This window comes from Podarcis tiliguerta, assembly GCF_965153285.1.
Source record: "Podarcis tiliguerta genome assembly, chromosome: 9".
NCBI lineage: Eukaryota > Metazoa > Chordata > Lepidosauria > Squamata > Lacertidae > Podarcis > Podarcis tiliguerta.
Window position 1 is genome coordinate 30,654,209 of NC_139542.1, and position 13,172 is coordinate 30,667,380.

Here is a 13,172-nt window from a genome sequence, read left to right on the forward strand (position 1 = left end):
GTAGTCAGAAATTGCTGCATATCAAGATCTCTGACCTGGAACTCGTTCTCCCTTTCCAGTCCAGGCATTGCAAAATATGTCAGTTTTATCTCTGGACTGGACAATTAACACTTTCTCCACTCCAGAGAGAGCAAAACTAAATGGGATGTGCTTATGTTGGAAGATGCTGACACAGCAGTTACAAGAAGACCCTGAAAGTGCTTAGCAATGGATCCACTTTTCTCTTCTCCTGAAACCATATCTTAAAGGAGCTACATAAAATAAGCAGAAGGTTGCCTACATACCCTACTATAATTAAGCCTAAGTATTTGTAGTTGTCTGAAATTAATGTATAGCCTCCCCCTATTTATCCCTGCCTCCAGTTTTCTTTCCTTTGTCTCCTCTATGGGTTTAAATGAGTAGGAGAGGATATTTTAATTGCAATCTATACCTCCAGGCACCCATGTGTGTGGGTTGAACAGAGTTTTAAAAGCCCATCCTTGGCAGCAAAATTAAGCATAGGAATTATGCTGTAAAGCCTTTTTTGGAGCAAGTCCAGCTATGAAGTAAGCGGGCTCCCCTTTCTTACCCAGCTTAATAAAGAATCAGGCAACAACCTGGGAAGTAAGTTTAAAAATAAGAGTTACTTAATTTATAATCATGTGTTGGTTCATAGCAATGACAGCAGCAAAATCTATGCAGGCAAAATACTTAAATTTACAGTATAACCAGCTTCAGGCACCTGCCTGAAGCTGAAGCAAGCAGAGGCACGTCTTCATCCAGCACAGGTCAAAGGAAGAGAGAGGGGAACAGGAAGAACTATATAAAGTTAGAAATGCAAACAAAAAGGCAACCACTTCAGTAACATAAGATAGCAGCCCCGCCTCCAGCTGGCTTAGCCCTTCAAGGTTCTGGGCAAGTATACCAGCTGCCCCCCACCCAATGCACAGGGCTGTGTTCTGTTGCAAGTGCATTTGTCTTCTGCGCAGCATCCTCCCATAGACAAGCTTCAGCCTCTGGCAACTGCTCAGTTTCTTCACAGGTGGAAGGTTCTAGGGGTTGCACCATCCTTGCGATGTAGAACAGTCACAGAGCTGGAACACCTCTGTTGGGTCTTGATGAGCATCAGATCTCTGGCTCTGCAACTGCACCCATTTCCTCATCGCCCTTAGGACAGATATCTGATCATCATACTCCGAGTTGGTATCTGCCTATCAGCAATACAGCTCTGTGGACTCATGCTACCAAGAATATCTATTTGTTGGCTGCTAACCACTTCACCCAATTAGGCAGCTGTATTTTAAGTGACACTTGTGCCACCACTGATTGCATGTGTAATTAGAGAAACCAGTTTGGGTTAAAGTAGGTGATACTGTACTTATTTGTCCCCATTTCTTCACCACTCCTGGCTATTACAATCAAGGAGTGTAGGCTGCATCTGTTTACCTTCAGTCTTAAGAGAGTCTAAGACTCTCCGGTCCTAGCCATTCCATTTAAGCATGTTGGTGTAAAGCAACCTCAGGCCCAGGCAGCAAATGTGGCCCTCCATGCCTCTCTGTCTGACCCTCGGGATTCTCCCCACGTCACGCCTTTTCCCAGGCCACACTCAGCACCAACCCTTTTCTGAAACCACCTCAAGGGCTTTTTCTTGGCTGGAAAGTGTCTGTAAACTCTGGCAATGCCTCTTGTGTGCCTGGATGGAGAGATTTATGGGTTTATGGTTGTGGATGCAAAAAACTTCGAACTGATAAAATGTACAAAGATTAAGAGTTCAATCCAGTTGCTCTGGCCACTTATACCTCTGTCCCCACCTACTTTTACTTCTGATCATGCCTACCACTGGCAAGTCCAAAATATTCCCGGTGAGGGAACCCTTGAACTGAAAAAGCTCCCCACACATCATGTAAAGAGTGTGATGTCACTGTGAAGATACAGTAATGTCAAACGTAAGAAACTGCCTGTGCAGATGGACTGCCAAAAAGACAGTTTTGCTAGATAATGTCCCAAAGTCCAAAATACAGTGAATCAATATATGCATGCTTTCAAGCAGAATGTCTTTCTCTCTGTTTAATTTTATGCCAGCTGCTCTTTAAAAGAGAAATGCCCAGTAGATACCCCCCCCCTCCATGCTTTGCCCTGTGTACCAAGTGCCAAGGATGAAAGAGTTCTGTTTTGTTCAGACTTAACTACTGAACCATAGCAGCAGAGAAAGGCTATTTCATAAGCATTTCAACTTACCTTCAGGTCTCAAAAGTCACTGTTTTTCTGTGGTGGCCTTGAGACACATTGTCCACTAGTTATATATTTGCTGGCCTACCCTGCCATTTCATTGTTTCCCCAGACATGCTTACTATAATACCAAAGATGAAGACAGTCAACAATTTACCACAGGGATGTGGAACATGGTCTGCCAGACATTGTACAACTCTAGTTTCCATCAGCCCCAGTCAGCATCACCAGTCTTGATGATTGTGTAGTCCTGCAATGCCTGGCTAGCCATAGGTTCCCTGCCTTTGATTTTTCCAATTAGTAAGCTACCACAGTGCACATATACCCAGATATACAGTTGACCAAACTGCTCTCCCACCCTGATCTTAGTTTGTGCTGGGGGAAGTTGATAAATATAATTATTAATTAGATAAGGGGTAACTTTTTGACTGATTTCTGCTTAGGTATTTTTTATAAAATCTCTCATCCTTCCAGGTCATTTAGCTTGTAAGTAACACATGACTTGGACAGTGTAATTCTACATGAATCACACCAGGAGGAGAGATGCCGCCACAATATGAGTTCATCAGTCATCATTTCCAATACCCCCTAAGCCATCGTATTTCAAATACAGTATAGGATTGCATCCTGTAAGTAGTATCAGAAAATTATACAGATTCATTAAGAGTAAGGCTAGCAATAGCTACTAGCCATGCTGACAATTTTCTTCCTTCACTTGCAGAGGCAATATGCCTCTGGATACCAGTAGCTGGCATTGCTCATCTCCTGCTTTTGGCTTTCCTATAAGCATCTGGTTAACAACTGTCAGAACAGGATGATGGACTAGATCAGGCACCCCCAAACTCGGCCCTGCAGATGTTTTGGGACAACAATTCCCATCATCCCTGACCACTGGTCCTGTTAGGGATGATGGGAGTTGTAGTCCCAAAACACCTGGAGGGCCAAGTTTGGGGATGCCTGGACTAGATGGACCTTTGGTCCAATTCAGCAAAACTCTTCTTATATTCTTAATGGCGCTGGAAAATTCAGTACCTCTATCCCCATAGCCTACTATAGCATTTTTAACCCTTTTCCAAATGTCCTTGGTTCTTATATGATGGATGTCCTTAAGCCCTTGTGGTCATTCTGGTCTCTGTCCTTATGGGCACAGTTCAACCATGCCAATGGTACCCTTCCCTCTGCCCTCCAACTGGGGAATCTCCTGATGACTATTTCAAAACAAGCAAACAGATAAATGGACTCTTCTGTACCTTTGCAAATGTTATTTTTGGCCTTTCAAGCAACTAGCAAGAAAAGAGGTCACCTTTTTTATTTCATACTAGAGGGATGGGTAGGTTTAAGGAAATAATGGTTATTATTATAAACCAACATGCTAGATGTTTCATCTGTTGTTGTATCATTATACTCCTCCTGTCAGCTGGGTAAGAGTTTCCAGAACCTTGTGTGCTAGATTTCTGCCACAATACTTAAGTTATTTCTACACCACACACGCAAAGCATATTTAAATCATACCCCCCTCCCCCAAGAATCTTGGGGACTGTAGTTTACCCCCCCCCACTGCTGCAATTCCCAGCATCCACAGCAAACTACAGTTCCCAGGATTCTTTGGAGGAAGCCATGTGCTTTAAATGTATGGTTTGGATTTAACCTTAATGCTGTCTATGGAGTTGCTTTATTTTCTATGTTGACCTGTCCCTCTGTTTCCCTGCATCTAAGTGAAGTGCACTTAAAGCTAAGGACTTAACAAGTGCATTTTCTCACAAATGGTGTAGAATTTTGTTTTGCCCCCCCCCCCCTTTAAAACTGATCCTATTTCATACCCCTGGGCTACGTAAGGCAAACATCTATTTGGGAACTTAGATAAATATACATTTTATCATCCCAAACTGCCTGCACGGCGTAACTAGTATTGGTAGGAAATAGGGTCAAGTGCAACTCTTAAATATGGGTCTTCTGGTTTTCAGCTTCTAAGAGGGTAGTCAGAGTGCTATTTATACCTCTAACCAGTTTTAAGTAGCTAAGCAAGGTATGCATGGAACTACATCAGCTTTAATCCTGACTGTCAGATCTTCAGGACCCCTGATTCAGCTAGTCTTAGCTGAAGGGATTGGGTGGCAGCAGATAGTTTGTATGTGTGCCAGCCTGAAAGCTGGTCTGCCTCCTTTCAGGCCAAACAAGATGTTAAATGCAATTAATGGACACATTTTTTGTTATGTAAACAGAAGCTAATGGAAGTTCCTTTTTAAATGCAAATTGACGCTTCAGAGAGGTGACTCCCCCCCCCCCAAACAATGGCAGAGAGAGATAGTTAAAATTCTCTGCATGGTCCAGAGACTGCTCAGACTTCCCTGTGACTTCTGTTTACAAAACAGAAATTTGCATGTTAATTGTCCATAATTTTTTGGTTTTCTTTGTTGTGTGTTGTTAGTCACCCCAGATCATTTCTGTGGGTGGCAACCAGGTGAGTCACCAAGAGTTCTCTGTGCAACCATGGCTGATACTTTGTCAGATGATAAAATGAAATTAATCTCAACTTTATACAAAATGACATAGGAAAGGGAGAATTAGCTTGTGCTGCAATGCTAGTATCAGATATCGAGGTGTAGAGGATGAGAAATTAACTTTTGGAGGCAGGGTGGGATCCTGAAATTGGTGCTCTGATGTCACCAACCTTCTTCCTTAAGTATCGATGACAAAGGCTCTTCCTACTTCTTATCATTAAGCAGCTCAACATATCTATAATTTCACGCAGGCTTTACACCTGGCAGATTGATTAACCCAGACAAAGCTGTGGATAATTGGATTTTAAAAATCCAAGTATCACTTGTGCTAAACTTGTCTTTGAACTATATCCATAATGATATACTACACATTATAAAAGTCAGTCTGCATAGGATAATGGGGTCCTTGTGTCTGTATTAATTAAACATTTTAGTAGATTAATATTGTCTCTTCCAAATTAGCAGAACATATATGTCCTCTGCATGGCAAAGCTACTGATGTATCTGGGCAGCAACATATATTTTCACAGCCTAGGACCTTGTAAGAATTCCCAGGGGAATTCGAGGGACTGGACTTGAGAGGAGGCACCCAGCTCTCCTCACCCTCATGATCCTTTTGGTCTTGGAGCAAACTCCCCTTAACACCAAAAGGGTCCTTGGGTTTGTGAGTTGGTAATATCTAATGATAAAGCAGACATACCGCAAATCCAATTTCTTTATAATCCCTTAATCAGAAGTCCCCCTCTTGGGAAGAGGAAGAAAATGGGCTTCAATTGATGTGTGCCACTGAACGTGCATTTCCCTATGCTTTGCACTCCTAGGCTGTTACTACCAGGTCAGGGGCCAGTTCTGACCCCCACCAAAATTCTGGCCCACTCTGCCATTGGTAGATATGCTCTCTCATTCTGCCCTCCTCTCTGTTAGACATGGTAGTTGTTTACGAGTGAAACACACACACACACACACACACACACACACACCCCATCAATCTGACTGGGTTATCCTAGCTACTTTGGGAGGCTTCCAACAAATTAAAACACAATGCGACATCAAACATTAAAAACTTCCCTGAAAAGGGCTGCCTTCAGATTTCTTATGAAAGTCAAATAGTTGTTTATTTCCTTGACATCTGAACGGAGGGCGTTCCACAGGGTGGGCATGACTACTGAGATGGTGAAAACTTGGTGAAATGGTTAAAATGCTTTGGCGTTAGTGACAGATATCTTACACATGCACACACAGAAAGGAAAGGAAATGGGCTTGAAACTGACTCTCACACCTGTACTTATCACAGTTTATCACTTGCTTAGCTGGGAGTGAGTATTGGCCTGAGAAGTATGGAAACGAGGGGGTGGGGGGAGAGAGAAAAAAGAGAGTACAAGGACAAGAAAATCAGACATTGGATTTTTAAAAAAATTATTATTATTATTAATAGTAACTCAAGCAACAATAACTCAAACAACTCACATACAACACTTGAAGGTTCCATGTTAGGGAAGTAGAAGGAAGGAAAGGAACACAAATAAGCATTGTACTATGAATGATACTTAATTTTTCACTTCCAAAAAGGAAAACGGAACCCATTCGAGTATGCAAACGGGTTACTGAGCCTATCGTTTATAGTGCCCTGTCTTTATTAGATCAGTCATGCAAGACCAGCAGGGGGAGTCCTTTTTCATGCTGAAGGAATCCACTTCAGGGAAAGAAGCTGGCAGCAGTTTCTGTTCTATGCTAGCTTTCAAATAAAAATTAAGGCCTAAACACAGTCTCAAATCCATTTTTGAAAGTGGGAAGCACCGACATAGTTCATACATTTTGCCAGGAGTGGTGCTGTCTCACGCACACATTTCTATCCACTGTGCAGACAGCATCTCGTACAGGCTTCCTCAACCTCGGCCCTCCAGATGTTTTGAGACTACAATTCCCATCATCCCTGACCACTGGCCCTGCTAGCTAGGGATCATGGGAGTTGTAAGCCAAAAACATCTGGAGGGCTGAGGTTGAGGAAGCCTGATCTAGTGTGAACTGGGCTCTGCATGACATTGGCAAATCACTTAAAGGCCTAGTTTAAAGGAAGACTCATACACTGCAAACTATGATTTTTTTAGAATCATAGGGCAATTTGTGCTGAGCAACCATTCCACACTTATTATAATTACCGTATATACTCGAGTATAAGCTGACCCAAATATAAGCCGAGACACCTAATTTTACCACAAAAAACTGCAAAAACTTATTGAATCGAGTATAAGCCGGTTCACCACACCACAAACCTCCTGGTGGGCCGGAGTGCGTGTGTGTGTTCGCACGCATGTGCACATGGCAGAGGGGGCTTCTCTCTCCCCCCCAGCCCCTCCCATCCCCCTGCCTACCTAGGGTGCTGCCGAGAGGCAGAGGCTGGTGGCGGCAGCGGCGGAGGAAGAACAAGCAGCCCTAAAGGGCTGCTTTCAGGCTGCTTGTTCCTCCTCTGCTGCCGCCTACAGCGGCAAAGGAGGAGGAGGAAGGAGCAGCCTGAAAGGGCTGCTTTCAGGCTGCTCGTTCCTCTTCCTCCTCTGACAACAGCCTCTTCCACTGGAAATGTGCTTGGGTAGGACCCTGACTCGAGTACAGTGGTGCCTCGCAAGACGAAAAGAATCCGTTCCGCGAGTCTCTTCGTCTTGCGTTTTTTTTCGTTTTGCGAAGCAAGCCCATTAGCGGATTAGCGCTATTAGCGGTTTAGCGGCTATTAGCGGCTATTAAAGGCTTAAGGGATTAGCGGATTAGCTGCTAAAAGTCTATTAGCGGCTATTAAAGGCTTAAGGGATTAACGGATTAGCTGCTAAAAGGCTCTTAGCGGCTTAGATCAGCTGATAAGCGGCTTAGATCAGCTGTTAAGCGGCTTAGCGATCAGCTGTTAAGCGGCTTAGCGAACAGCTGTTAAGCGGCTTAGGGGCTTGGGGAAAAGGGGGGGGGGAACCCCAGGAATCGCAAGACATTAAGCAAATTCGTTTTGCGAAGCACCTCCAAAACGGAAAACCCTTTCGTCTAGCGGGTTTTCCGTCTTGCGAGGCGTTCGTCTTGCGGGGCACCACTGTAAAAGCTGAGGGGGGCTTTTTCAGCATAAAAAATGTGCTGAAAAAGTTGGCTTATACACGAGTATATACAGTACTTATTACAATAATTTACATCCCACCTTTCCACACTCAGGTTATTTCTCCCACCATGTGGGAAGTGACCTATACCCATAGGTTCCAGGTGTTATAAGAATTCTAAGGTCACAGGGCACACGCATATAATAGGTGAAACTTTATTTGGGGAACTCGAACCAGTCTCAGAGTGGAGAAGCTTCCGACAAAGCTGAAGTCCCAAGGGGAAATAAAACAAAGCACATAATGGGCCCATTCCCTCTCTTGAGATAAAGCTGAAATTTACATATAATTCTGCATTAACAAGTCAATTATTGAGCTTCAGGCCTTGTGCTTATAAATGTGAGTATTACCTCTTTACAGTGATAACTTCTGTGCAGTTAGTTCACTGGAGAATATTCCAAAGAGAAGGACAATAATGCAATCACCATGCAAATTATTAACTTGTAAGACACTTTTGTTATTTGTTGCTTCCATTGGAAGGATCCAAATATGGTCACCCAGGCCTCTTTGCCTGGCCATACCTCCTCTCCAGCCACACCCCAACTCATTGGGCTGCACCCCTCACTGTGTTTTAGTTTTGTGCCTGGCTGGAGTATGTCCTTGAACTCTGATAATGCCTGTTACTTGTCTGGATGGAGGCTAAAGAGGGGCTTGTAAGTATGTTTGGAAATTTAATCTACTGTACACTGGTAAAATTTACATTCATTGCTCTGCACACTTTTGCCTCTAGTCCTGTCTACCACTGACATGTGACTCCAGGAAGATTGCTCAGAAGAAAATGTGGCCCTCAGGTTGTAAAATGGTTGCCCAGCATAGGTCCACAGCAATACCATATTGAAAACTATAGTAAAACTGTGCTATGAAAAATCTCTCTCTCTCTGTTTGTCATTGAAACTTGTCTTGCATGATAAAATAGATCAAGTGCATTCATTCTGATATAATCCTAGTTTTTAATGTAGACACGTTTCTTAAACCAGGGAAAAATCCATTTGATTTTACGGGTGGTGTTTCCCCTCCCCCCTTCAAAATGCTTGCCTTGGTTAATAAAAATAAGTATTCTATTGGTATGCACTGAATATATTCAAAGGAAGCATTTCTCAGACTCTTTTAGAATAATTGAATTGGCTGTTTCATATGCTGTGGAAAGTCTAGGTCATTTAAGAGATAATTTCCAAATGTCCACCTTTTGACTTTGGAGTATGAATCAATCCTAGATTATAAAAGCACTAAGCATTCACAGTGAAAGAGACCCGAAAGCTTGCTCTTCTGGACTGGATGTGGAAAAGACAATCAAGAAATAAATCCATTAAGGGAGACTGGGGTACCCATAGACTGGGGTGGTTACTCACCAAGGAGAATACAGGTTGCTTGGCATGTAGCTCCCTATCGTTACATTATTTATTTTCACTTATTAAGGGTATGATTCTAACCCCCTGAGAAGTGCTGCTTGAGGGCATTATGATTAGGTGGGGTGGGGTTGGGATGTACAGTGGAGGCCCCTACTGTGTCCACTGAAAGTGCAGGTAGGTGACTAACGGGAGACTCCAAAAGGGGCATTGCGGTGGTTATGGATGCACTGGATCTGGGCTAGATTATTTCCCTTATTCAGGCTCCTCTGCTGCACCAGCCAGGAGTTGGTGTAACAAAAAAAAGTAAAAGCCAACTACTGTACTCCAGCTTGTTTGACAGGAGCTGGCAGGTCTGAAGGTGCAGTCGAGGGCTTGCTGCTCTACCCCTCTCTGGCTGTGGATGTAGAGACCAAAACAGGAGACACACATTTTATTGCAGGTGGGGCATATGAAGGCATCTGGTTTTGCTGCTACAGGTACATCATGGCGTTTTTTCTCTCTGTTCTCCCAGCTGTCTTCCTCCTCTAATCACTGCTGTGGATACACGGCCTGTCTATCTGTCTCCAAGCATTGTGATCGTCTACAAAGGATTTCCATATGGCGGGGTTAGTGTTGCCTGCCTTCATGTCACATTTGCAGACATCTTTGTAACACAGTCCAACCCCCTGCAATGCAGGAATCTCAGTTGAATCATACATGACACATGGTCATCCAACCTCGGCTTAAAAACCTCCAAGGAGAGTCCACCACCTCAAGGCTAATCAAGGCTTCTAATGGAATAGCCATGCTAGCTGCCTGGGTGAAAGGCAAGAGCAGAGAGTTTGCAGTGATTTGAGCTACAGGCAAAGCGGCAAACTGGGAGCCAAAAAAGACAGAGCAATGTCTGATTTCTGTTTGAATTCAAGGCTGCAGCTTTGGAAGAAGCAAGGCCCTTTTGGCATGTTAATGTTGTGAACCCCTCCATCGCAGGCTCAAGTTGTATATAGGTATATATAAACCATGTAGTGTAAAGACATGACAGTCTCTGCTGTACCTCATTTCAGAGGAAACATGAACTAAGGGTAACAACCTGGAATTCCTGGAATCTCACACTGCTTGGATATTGGGGTGGCATGCAACAATATATTGAGCTTTGCAGTAATATTAAGAGCTCTTTAAAAAGTTTAATATGCTGTTGATCTAATAATATGGTCATGTAACTCATAAAGATTAGAAAAGGGGGGGGGGGACATGAGAAAAACCACAGATGCAAGGCCATAAGCTCACACCTGGAAAACTCCCATACACCAGTTCTGCACATTTAAAGTTCTCATAGGGATACAAATGGCTCAAGTTGCATATCACTGGGTTGTGAAGAATAAATTGAGTTTGGCGATGAGACATCAGCTTTTATCATGGGACAAGATCACCTTAGAATGTCCAAGAGAAATATTTGTAGGACCCCCCTGCACACACATGGAAGTCATGTTGGAAACATTTAAGGACTGATCTGCAGTTTGAAGGAGAAAGAGAAAAAATAGCCTGAACAGTGGGAAAGGAAGCCTACTGCATGGAAGAAGGTGTTAAAACATTGATGCAGGATCTTCTCTATGGTAATGAGCATTGCCTAGTTTTACATCATCTCCATTTGTATGATCAGAAACATTTATACCCTCACCTCCTTGGGATGATTCATCCCAAAATTGGATGCTTCCCAGCTCTTCTTGGCTTTCCCACAGGGGTCGATGTAAAAGCTGCTCTGCAGGCTTTTTGACATTGAGCCAACAGTCTGGTTCCATTTTTGTTCAAATGGAGCCTTTCCCTTCCACACAGGCCTGGCTTGTCCCTAACCATTTTCTAGTGCCTAATAAATTCAAAACTCTTCTTTTGGCACCACCATTCATCCATTCCTTTGAGTCCCTTTGGCCCTGCTTGTCTAGTGTGGAACAGGGAGAATTTCTGAGAAAGCAACCTTGGAATGTGTAGAAATTGACTTCCTACTTAGGAACTGACATTTTTCTTTCTGGGCCACACAATTACATGTGGCCACATGTTATTGGTGTGGATGTGCTCAGTGACTCCTTTACTCTTTTCCAGCACTAATAGCCTGCCCAAACAAGAATGACATCTGCAAACTGCACCCCAGGTAGACAAATAACCACCTAGTCTACATGCCCAACAAAAACCCATCTCTCCATGTTTTTAATTAGCCGCTAAGTAGGAGTCCCCTGCTTCCCAACCTTTGAGGAGTATCATATCACTGAAGATTTAGTCTATACACCTCCCTGCCTCCTTCAACCTCTCCAGATAAACTGCCTTGGTCTCACTAGAACCAGTGTTCCCCAAGTCAGATCTAATTTCACCAAGCATACACTCATAACTTATGTCCAGCTTTCTGACACTCATACATATTACATTTTATGCAGTACACTGGATAGCCTCCACCTCACCCCACCCCAACTGTGTGGCTTTTGAGCCCCATAGCTGGTTCTTGTTTGTTGGATTTGTTTACTTTAAAAGGTAGGATTTGCAAAAGGGGACAGGTTGGCTGACCAGGCCTCTTCTCCCTGTTGCTAAACTTGCATTGGTGCTTATTTGCTGGTCTGTTTTAGCTGTTTAGCTCAATGCTTTGCCACATGGGCTGCGATGCTTCATCAATTGAGGCTCTCCCCATACAGTGGTACCTTGGTTTTTGAATGTCTCTGTTGATGAACATTTTGGTTTTCAAACGCTGTAAACCCGGAAGTAAATGCTTTGGTTTTCCAACATGCCTTAGAAGTAGAGCAGGCCACATGGCTTCCACTGAGTGCAAGATCCTGAGGCCTAGCTGTTGGCTATTGAGGTTTCGGTTCCTGAATATTTCAGAACTTGAATGATCTTCCGGAACGGATTACATTTGAAAACCGAGGTACCACTATACTTGTAAATCTGGGCTTCCTTGAAAGTTTTTTTCTTTTATTCTGTTAGCTGGCCTCCCTCAACTTCTGCTGCAGCCAGTTAGATTAAGAAGGCCTTGATTAAAAATAAGGGTGTGTGAATCAGCTGTTGGGTTGTGCCAGATTCTGGTGCCCTTTGGGTGCCACGTGAAGACCTTTTTTTCAACGACTTTTAACTATTGTTGATCTTTTCAGTTAGATTCTTTATATGGTGTTTCATTGAACTCCCATGCCATGCCTGTTTTTAGTTATCACTAACTTTAGCTGAGGGACGTGGGTGGCGCTGTGGGTAAAAGCCTCAGTGCCTAGGACTTGTCGATCGAAAGGTCGGCGGTTCGAATCCCCGCGGTGGGGTGAGCTCCCGTCATTCGGTCCCAGCTCCTGCCAACCTAGCAGTTCGAAAGCACCCCCGGGTGCAAGTAGATAAATAGGGACCGCTTACCAGCGGGAAGGTAAACGGTGTTCCGTGTGCTGCGCTGGCTCACCAGATGCAGCTTGTCACGCTGGCCTCGTGACCCGGAAGTGTCTCCGGACAGCGCTGGCCCCCGGCCTCCGAAGTGAGATGGGCGCACAACCCTAGAGTCTGTCAAGACTGGCCCGTATAGGCAGGGGTACCTTTACCTTTACCTTTACCTTTACCTTTACCTTTAACTTTAGCTGGTTTTGAGTCCAGAGGCCTTAAAAAAGAAATAAAAGCACACATACACCATCAATTGATGAAAGCACTATGCACAACACACGCAGTAGGAATTAACTCTCATTTGTGCTCTCCGCTAGTTCCGTGAACGGATGCTAGTTGATCCCCCCCCCCCCCCAGCAAGAAACAAGGATATTATTAATAAAGGTTTCCCAAGAAAAACACTTTCCAGACATTTGAGAGCAAAAGCAGCTTCAAGTTCAAAGAGCCCCCAGAGAAGATTTGGCCAGCCACCAAGAAAGAGTGGATTCTTCACTGCCAGCACCTGAAAGGAAATACAAGCATTTTCTACAAAGTCTCATGCTAAAAGAGCAAATGGCAATGAGGAGCTCTGAGCCAAGTTTTTTAATTATAATGTGAGGGAGACAAATGGA

At 43.8% G+C, this 13,172-nt stretch overlaps 2 protein-coding genes across 10 annotated transcripts in view; one reads left to right on the forward strand and one right to left on the reverse strand.

Moving 5' to 3' along the window:
* Positions 1 to 3,397, reverse strand: part of MFSD8 (major facilitator superfamily domain containing 8) — a 114,090-nt gene extending 110,693 nt beyond the window's left edge. Inside the window, exon 1 of the mRNA XM_083457418.1 lies at positions 3,392 to 3,397. The gene's annotated coding sequence lies outside the window, so the exon portion shown is untranslated. The remainder of the gene's footprint in view (positions 1 to 3,391) is intronic.
* The window catches only part of JADE1 (jade family PHD finger 1), a 153,893-nt gene that overhangs the window by 27,770 nt on the left and 112,951 nt on the right, over positions 1 to 13,172 (forward strand). The window lies entirely within an intron of this gene.